Below are 9,921 nucleotides of genomic sequence, written 5' to 3' on the forward strand. Positions count from 1 at the left end.
GTACACCCGCAAAATGTGTACCGCGCATACATCACTACGCACTCAAGATACCATGGGCCATGGCGGAGGCATACTACGGACAAGCCTGCAAGCATTCTTGTAATACTTTTTATCTATTTTCTTTTCATTTATTCCTTCACTATCTCTTAAAAACGGGTGACGAACAGGGCAAAGACTTAAAACTGACTCTATCGGAGTTCGGACCCGTACACTCACCTAGGGGGCTACTTCCATCAAGGATTCCCCTCGCCGAGGACAGGCGGTGCAGACGTGCGACAGGAGGTCCAAAATAACTTTTTGTAGACCGCACTCTTTATTTTGAGCCTGTACTATGCCTCTTCCTCCGCCTTCGACCCCGAGCATGTCAAATAGCCGGGGTCGTGGTCTTTATATAGATAAAGTAATCATTGGCATATCGCTCAGGTCCCAGTAAACAAATATCTGAATTAATCATCCGTGTTGTTTCGCCGATGAATATGGCCCCTATGGTTATTTCACAGATATACCTTGGCATAACCTGCCAGGGGCTCGGTATGGGAACAAATGAGTTGGCAGCAAAAGTCCGAACAACTCTATAGCGTACTTCGGCGTCACAAGTTTGGCCTTATATGCATCAGCTCCGAATCATTGTCTTGGGTCAATAGTTGGGTTGCCCGGCTCCTGTGCTTGCTACCCTACATTCCGCTCCATCGGCTAGGGTAGTAAAGGGAGAACTACAGCGATTGTGCCCTGGTCTAAACTGGATGAGCACCTCAGTAGAGAAAGCTAAAAATTGACTGTCATGATGCGGCGAGAGCTGGTCAACCACTTGACGACTTATTGGAATCTTTAGCGATTCTCCATGTCACACGAGGGATCTTTTTCAGATCAAATATGTAAGGCACCATACTATAGTACGCCGCATACATACCAGGGGCTATGTCGTAGCCCCACCAAAAAACTCCTATGGCTAAGTGAAAGTGCTAACGCCCTATAGTACGATTGCCTGGTTCGCCGCATTATCACCTCCTTCATGGACCAAGACGTTGGATAAAGAGTGATTAAATGCTTTTCCGAACACCCCCGTACTTCCTACGAGGGGGCTGAAGCCGACGACTGGAAAACTTTCAGATTATATTAAAACGGCCGCGCAGGAGGAATACAAGCTTTCGAGCAAAACATAAAAATAAATTAACCATCAAATTGTCTTTTACAATTCTCATACACCTCACTCGAACATTATGTCTTTCGAGCACTGACCCTCTATCAAGCGGGCGGCCTCTAGGACGTCTTCAAAATAATGCTCCGGTTCAGGATGGTCCTTGACCTTGGGTGGACTCTTCGCCGCAACCTCAATGGCCTTCATCTTCCCCCCGAATGACTTGACTCGGGCAAAAGCAATCCGTGCGCCCTCAATGCACGTCGATCGCTTCACAAGTCAATACGCGACACCGCGTCAACAAGCCTTTGCACTAAACCGAAGTAGCTATTCGGGACAGGCTCAGTTGGCCACAACTGGATTATGACGTTCTTCATGGCAGCGCCGGATATCCTATGAAGCTCGGCCCATTGGGACATCTGTTCATTCAACAACAGAGGGCGCTTCGATGCGCCAAACTGTGACCAGAAAAGCTTCTTCATTGTGTACCCCTCTTGTGCTTGATAATACTGCGCCGCATCGAAAGAACTCTTCGGCAAGTCTAAAAACTCATGCGGAGAACTCCACACTCGGTCCAGCTGAGCATAGTTCGGATCTCCGAACTTAGTCTGTAGCAGAAAGGGTCTACCAGCCGCAATCTCCCCAGCTTGTCGGGTCTCCACACGGGCTGCTCTGGATTCCGACCACGCTTCTCTCGCCTCTTGTAAGGCCTTTTTCAGTTCAGCCATTTTTGCTTCATTCTCCTTCTCCAGAATTTTGCAGCGGCTAGTAGCATTTTTCAGTTCAAGCGCCATCAGGGATATCTTCTCCTCGTCTTGGCGCCGTGTAGCTTGTTCGGCTTTTAACTCAGCCGATGCCTTTTCGGCAGCCGCATTGCTACACCGGGCCTGCTCCTTGGCCCGGGCCAGCTCCGCTCGAAGAACTTCAACGGCGGCAGCAACATCCGTAGCCATGCGTATTCCAGCATATAAATCTTGGCATCATGCTTATACCATAAAAATGTATGGGGATTGCCCCGAATACATACCTTGCGACTCGTCAAGACCCATATTTATTAACGTAAGGTCATCCCCTGCTACATCAAGCTTCTGCTGCAGCTCGGCAATATACATAGTCCGGGAAGTAGCCAAGGGGCAAGTAGCCAAGGGGGAAGCAGCCTGTGTTCAAGTTCATGAGATTAGTCCTTGAGTAATTCTTTTTGATCCTCCGTTCGCTTCCCTGGGGAAGCCGACCCGAGTCTCAGGGGCTACTACCTATACACAGGTGCGTCTTTGCAAATAAAACATAGCGGAAAACATTATATCACAAACCTCGAAGCCTTTTAGCAGGCTCATGAATGCTTCATTCAATCCACTCTTCGTGGACAAAATCTTCTCAACCACTGTACCTATTAAGGTACGCGGTTCCCCCGAGACAGATGCTTTTCGCAACAGGTCTCGCAATATATCCGGAGCCTCCGGGTCTCCGGAAGCTGCTCTAAGAGCACAACCATCCTTTGGAGGAATCCCTTCTCCCGTCTCCAGACTCACCGTCAGCCGCGAGCCAGACAGTCCGGGGCCTTTATTATCGGCATCCCGGACGGGCGGAGATCCACCTTCGGGTACTGCCTCTTTTATCCCCAACGGGGCTTGTTGATCAAGAAAAACCCTCCGCGACGACACTTTAGAGTCGTCCGCCTTATTGGGCGAGGAGGTTGGGGGAGGCTTCTCGCTCTCGATCATGTCTGGGTGGAGACCTCCCGAAGAAGAGGATTTCCCAGAAAAACTCTGTGCCGATGTCGGAGTAAATGGCCACGGGTAGCCTAACCGACTCCCCCTGGCTCTTCGAAAATTATCAGGCCATTTAAGCCTTAAGGCATACGAAGCATAGGGCCGCCTTCCCCCGGCCGGCTATCCCCAGGGCCGACTCCCAGAAGGTGACCCAGTCTCAGAAACCTTCCGCAAGAAAGCTACGAGATGGCCGACTCCAGGAAGCCGGCCCCAAGAGGACCGACTCCCAGAAGCCGGCCATGAAGAATGCCGACTCCCAGAAGCCGGCCAAGACCGCACCCACCAAGACCGCGTCCACATAACGGCGATAAGACGGGACGTGGCCACAGTGCAGCCCACTACCCCCGAATCATGAAGCAGGCATGGCCAGAGGACGCCGTACGGGTCAGCCATCTCCCGTCCGGCGCAGCACTGTAGCCATGTTGACCTCGATGTCACCCACGACAGACGCCAGTATGGCCCATGGGCGGCGGGCCCCTTTAGCCAGAGAGACGCTCGAAGGCGGCCCGGCCTCCCCTAGTCGGCCGAGGGCGTAGCTGGCTCCCAATAGCCGGCTACCTCCCTCCCTCGAAGCATGTGCCTCATTAAGGAGATAAGACGAGGTGAGGCTATAGTGAGAGCCCGCCAGGTGGCGGCACTGTAGCCACGTTTACCTCGACAAATCCCTCGTCATCAGGGGCGACGCAACAGTAACCAGCCGCCGACAAGACGCCCAAGCGGTGGGGCCGGCCTATCAACCGAGATGCCGGCAGCCGGCGGGACCCACCAGTCGGCGGGCCCCAATGGCCGGCAGAGAAGCCGGCGAACACAGACACTGACGGCTGGGACATGCGCCCAGCCGGATTACTATTGTACCCCTAGGGGGTAGGCCTATATAAACCCCCTGGGGCACCCATGCAAAGGGTTGGTCTCATAGAATTACACACACCATATAGAGAGAAAGAGAGAGCTAGCCTTGCTCTTCTTCTCCCTCGAATCCGACAGCTCAAGGAGCACTTGTAGCTACTTGTTTTGATCTAGTGATCACGCGGAGACCCCGCAGAGCAGGACTAGGGGTGTTATCTCCACGGAGAGCCCCGAACCTGGGTAAGATTCGCCGGCGTGCATGTCTTCGCCTCATCCCGATTCCAGGCACCGGCGACGTCTTACTGGCTCCCACAATGAACAGCCACCCATTGGCATATGTCGCACCCACCACCCAACATTTGGCGCCCACCGTCGGGCCAGGTGCACCGTCGTCCGGAGACCTGTTCTAGACGGGAACCCTTTTCCTCCCCCGCGAGCGCAGCCAGCCTGCTGCGCCCGATGGCGTTTGCCCCGACGCGCTGCAAGGCGTCGACGATGCCTGCGCAGCGAGCTGCCTCGCCGATCTGCTCGGCGAGACTCGCATCTCCGACGAGCCCGCGTCCGACGCCGGCACAGACTACTCCGAGAGCCGCCTCATCAGCCTCGTCGACCAACTTCACGTCTCCAGCGAGCCTGCTGTAGACTTGGAGTCGGTCGGCTCCACCGACCCGATGCTTGTCGACTCCGACACGGCATCACTCGACGCCTACCCCTCCGACGTGGTAGTCTTCGACGACCCTCTCCCTCGAGCTGACAGCGGCAGCAGCGCTGTCGCCGAAGTGCTGGTCATCAGCCACGTCGCCAACTCGGGCGAAAACTCCCACGACGCCCTGCAAGTGGCGGTGCACGACTTATCCGTCCCCATCTCGGCCGACGCTGACGCTGAGACTCTGGAGGCACGCCGCCTCGCCCTCATCGCGGAAGGCCAGAAGATAGCCTCCATTAGATGCCTCACCGAGGCTCACCAGCGCGAAGTCGACCGCGCCGCCTTTGGCACGCCGCCTCCTGGCGGGTCGAGCGGAGCCGGCCTCGTCCAGAAGCGCGGCGCGGCCATCGCCGGCATGCTGGGGGCGGACCGCCCCGTCTGCGCCACCCGCTCGAGAATCTGCGAGGCGCTCAGGCGGCCGCTGAAGTGCTAAATGGGCTGGGAGGCGATGATCTCCCCTACATGACAAGGCGAATCCAGCAGCTGATCGACGCGGCCGCAGAACGGCACGAAGCCGGTGCCCGCGCTGAGAGTCCTCCCCCGCGCCAAGAGCACTCCGCGACATCCCGGTCGCCGACTGCGAGCGGCGCCCGCGCGAGGAAAGACAAGGAGGCGGCTGCTAGCCGCAGCCGGACTCGGATCACCATCGAGCGCGACGCGGAAGGCCGCCCTCGGGCAGTGGAGCGCCAAGGAAATCCGCCTCCTCCCCCGCCTCGAGGGGAGAGATATCCCATCCCGCCGCCTGTCATGCATCCGACTCTTGGTGGCCGACTAGGCCACCGCAAAGGAGTCAGCGAGAACGACGCCCGCCACCGGATCGACCGCCTGGCTCGATCCCTGGTGCTAGAAGAAGAAGACGATGTCGATCCGCCATGCTTTGGCCCCCGCATCCGCGACGAGCCCTTCCCCAAAGGGTTCTCGCTCCCCAGAGACATGCCCAAGTACAACGGCTCTTTGAAGCCGGAAGATTGGATCATCGCTACTCTACGGCTGTCAGCATAGCCAACGGCAACAGGCGCGTAGCCGTGAAGTACGTCTCCCTCATGCTACAAGGCACGACGCGTACCTGGCTCAACAGCCTCAAGCCCTACAGCGTCAACAGCTGGCTGGACTTCATGGAAGTCTTTGTCCGCAACTTCACCAGCGCGTACAAGCGGCCTCCAAAGCCTCGCTAGCTTTCCCTATGCGTCCAAGGGCCCAACGAGTCGACCCACGACTACCTCACGCGGTGGGCCGAGCTCCGCAACTCCTGCGAGGGGGTGCACGAGGTTCAGGCCATCGAATACTTCACCACCGGGTGCCGAGAGGGCACCCTCCTCAAGCACCGACTCCTCTGCGACGAGCCGGCTACCCTCGACGAACTGCTGATCATCGCGGACAAGTACGCCACGGCCGACTCCTCGATGAAGACCGAGCTTCGAGTGGACGCCTTTGGGAAGGTGAGCGCTCCGGCTCCCATGACGCCAGCTGGCGACTCCAATCGGCGCCCCTACCAGAACGACCACAAGCGCAAGGCCCCTATGCCGCCTTCCACCAGTCGGCAGGTGGCTGCAGTTGAAGATGAGCAGCCCGAAGAACGGCCCGCTCCCAAGAAGAAGGGCGGCAGGCCGGCTTGGCAGCCGGCTTTCTCCTACGAGCAGACTCTCGATGCCCCCTGCAAGTTCCACAGCGGCGCGAAGCCGTCCAACCACACGACCCGAAAGTGCCACTGACTCACATGGATCTCCAAGGCGAGGGGCTGGTGCCGCCTCCGCCTCCCGGCCCGCCGCCTCCAGCCCCCCAACAGCTGGCTGCTCGACCAACAGTCGGAGCCATTCAAGATGAGTTCCCTGAAGAGCACGCCGCCTACGTCGTCTTCACAAGCCAAGTTGAAGACAAGCGTAGCCGGCGCCGACAGCACCAAGAGGTCAACGCAGTCGCCTCCAGCAACCCCGAGTTCATGCACTGGTCTGAGAAGCCTATCAACTGTAGCCGGGCCGACCACCCAGAGGTGATGCCGTCCCCTGGCTCACATGCATTAGTATTGGATGTCACGCTCGCAACGGAGAGGCAAGCTGCCCGATTCTCCCGCGTTCTGATTGATGGCGGAAGCAGTATCAACATACTGTACCGCGATACCATGGAGAAGCTGAACATCAAAGCAAAGCAGCTCATGCCAAGCCGGACCGTGTTCCATGGCATCGTACCCGGCCTGTCCTGTTCCCCGATCGGCAAGATCAAGATGGATGTTCTCTTCGGAGACAAGGATCACTTTCGCCGAGAAGCGATCTGGTTCGAGGTAGTGGATCTAGAGAGCCCTTACCATGCCTTGCTTGGCCGACCTGCTCTGGCCAAGTTCATGGTTGTGCCCCACTACGCCTACCTGAAGATGAAGATGCCGAGCTCGAAGGGATCATCACTGTAGCCGGCGACTACAAGAAGTCCATCGAGTGCGCAGCAGCCAGCAGTCGGTTGGCCGAGTCCCTCGTAGTGGCAGAAGAGAAGAAGATACTGGAACGGGTTGTGGCCATGGTCGGCAAGCAGCCGGCCTTGTCCCCCAACCCCAAGGATTATGATGCGCATGGCTCCTTCCAGCCACCCAAGGAGACGAAGAAGATACCTCTGGACCCGGAGAACCCGAAAAGGTTTGTGTAATTGGGGCAAACCTGGACAGTAAATAGGAAGGTGAGCTCGTCGACTTCCTCCGTGAGAATCGAGACATCTTTGCATGGTCCCCAAAGGACAAGCCAGGTGTTCCGAATGATTTTACCGAGCACAAATTACACGTCTGAGCCGACGCGAAGCCGGTCAAGCAGCCCCTCCGCCGACTGTCAGAAGAGAAGTGAAGAATCGTAGGAGAAGAGATAGCCCGGCTCCTCGCCGCCGGCTTTATTATGGAAGTATTTTTCCCAGAGTGGCTTGCCAACCCAGTCTTGGTGTTGAAGAAGAACAACAAGTGGCGTATGTGTATAGACTACACCAGCCTCAACAAGGCCTGCCCCAAAGATCCGTTTGCTTTGCCACGGATTGACCAAGTGATAGACTCCATGGCCGGATGCGAGCTGTTGAGTTTTTTGGATTCCTACTCAGGATACCACTAGATCAAGTTGGACCCAGCAGACCGCCAGAAGACTGCCTTCATCACACCATTTGGAGCTTTCTGTTACTTGACTATGACGTTCGGCTTGAGGAATGCCGGTGCCACTTTTCAGCGTTGCATGCAGAAATGCCTCCTCAAGCAACTCGGCAGAAATGCCCACGTCTACGTAGATGATATTGTGGTGAAGACATAGAAGCGCGGCACCCTGCTGGAGGACGTCAAAGAAACATTTGCCAACTTGCGCCGATTCCAGATCAGGCTCAACCCCGAGAAATGCGTGTTCGGAGTACCAGCCGGCCAGCTTCTAGGCTTTCTGGTCTCCGAACACGGCATTGAGTGCAACCCTGTGAAGATCAAGGCCATTGAGAGAATGGAGATTCCTACCAAGTTGCGGGATGTGCAGAAGTTCACTGGGTGCCTGGCCTCCTTAAACCACTTTATCAGCCGGCTAGGAGAGAAGGCTCACCCCCTGTACCGACTCATGAAGAAATCCACTCATTTCGAGTGGAATGACCAAGCCGACCAAGCCTTCCATGAGTTAAAGAAGACGCTGACTACTCCACCTGTCCTGGCGGCCCCGACTGAGAAGGAGCCCATGCTCCTCTACATTGTCGCGACTAGCCGAGTGGTCAGTACAGTTGTCGTGGTCCAGCGCCCGGAAGAAGGCTGAGCCCAGCTAGTCCAGAGGCCGGTGTATTATCTAAGCGAAGTACTATCCCGCTCAAAGCAAAAATACCCGCACTACCAGAAGATGTGCTATGGGGTGTACTTGGCCGCCAAGAAGCTGAAGCCCTACTTCCAAGAGCATCCCATCACGGTCGAGTGCACCACCCCACTCGCCGAGATCATAGGCAGCCGGGATGCATCCGGCCGGGTGGCCAAATGGGCCATTGCGCTGGCACCTTACACCATCTTTTACTAGCCCCGCACCGCCATCAAGTCCCAAGCATTAGCCGACTTCCTTGTCGACTGGGCCGAGACCCAGTACCTACCGCCGGCTCCCGACTCTACCCATTGGCGGATGCACTTCGACAGGTCCAAGATGCGCACCGGCTTGGGAGTCGGCATCATCCTCACCTCTCCCAAAGGCGACAAACTTAGATACACGCTGCAAATCCACTTCGCCAGCTCCAACAACGTGGCCGAGTATGAGGCACTCATACACGGGCTTCGGCTAGCCAAAGAGCTTGGCATACACCGGATCCTGTGCTATGGCGACTCAGACTTGGTGGTCCAGCAGTCATCTGGCGACTGGGACACCAAGGATGCAAACATGGCGAGCTATCGATTCCTCGTCCAGTAGATCAGTGGGTACTTCGAAGGGTGCGAGTTCCTTCACGTACCACGGGCCGACAACGACCAAGCAGATGCCCTGGCGCGGATCGGCTCCACCCGACAGGCTATACCGACTGGTGTCTCTCTCCAACGCCTCCTCAAGCCGTCCATCAAGCCGTCTCCAGAGTCGGACTCTATCTTCGTACTGCCTGCCCCGGATGCAGCCGGATCCGACTGGAGGAACCCAGCAGCCGGCTCGGGGACTTCAGAACCCGGCCCGGGGACTGCAGCAACACAAGAAGCGGTGGCTGACTCCAACCCTCCACCGCCCAACCCGTCCACCCGAGTCACGGTAGCCGTACTGACAGTAGAAGAAGTCACAGCTCTATCATGGGCCCAGCCCATCCTCAGCTTCCTAGTCAATAGAGTGTTGCGGGCTGATGAGATCTCGACAAGACTAGTGCAACGTCGAGCCGAAGCATATGCAATAATAGACAGAGAACTTGTCAAGCGCAATGTCACTGGAGTCTTCCAGCGCTGCGTCGAGCTAGAGAAAGGTGTGGCAATCCTAAGGGATACCCATCAAGGCGAATGCGGCCACCACGCAGCCTCAAGGTCACTTGTGGCCAAAGCTTTCCGCCACGGTTTCTTTTGGCCGACTGCTTTGGAAGATGCCAAAGAGATAGTCAAGAGCTACAAAGGATGCCATGTCTTCAGTTCCAAACAACACCTGCCGGCTTCTGCACTCAAGACCACCCCCTCACCTGGCCCTTTGCCGTCTGGGGGCTGGACATGGTGGGCCCATTCAAGACAGCCCGCGGCGGCTTGACACATCTGCTTGTCGCCGTGGACAAATTTACCAAGTGGATCGAAGCAAAGCCGATCAAGAAGCTGAACGGGCCGACTGCCGTGACATTCATTACCGACATCACTACTCGGTACGGCGTGCCGCACAGCATCATCACCGACAATGGCACAAACTTTGCCAAAGGAGCACTGGCACGTTTCTGCGCGACACAGGGTATCCGACTGGACTTAGCGTCTGTTGCCCACCCGTAGTCAAACGGCCAGGTCGAGCGAGCAAATGGACTCATCCTCTCCGGCATCA

The sequence above is a fragment of the Triticum aestivum genome, chromosome 2D (assembly GCF_018294505.1).
Source record: "Triticum aestivum cultivar Chinese Spring chromosome 2D, IWGSC CS RefSeq v2.1, whole genome shotgun sequence".
NCBI lineage: Eukaryota > Viridiplantae > Streptophyta > Magnoliopsida > Poales > Poaceae > Triticum > Triticum aestivum.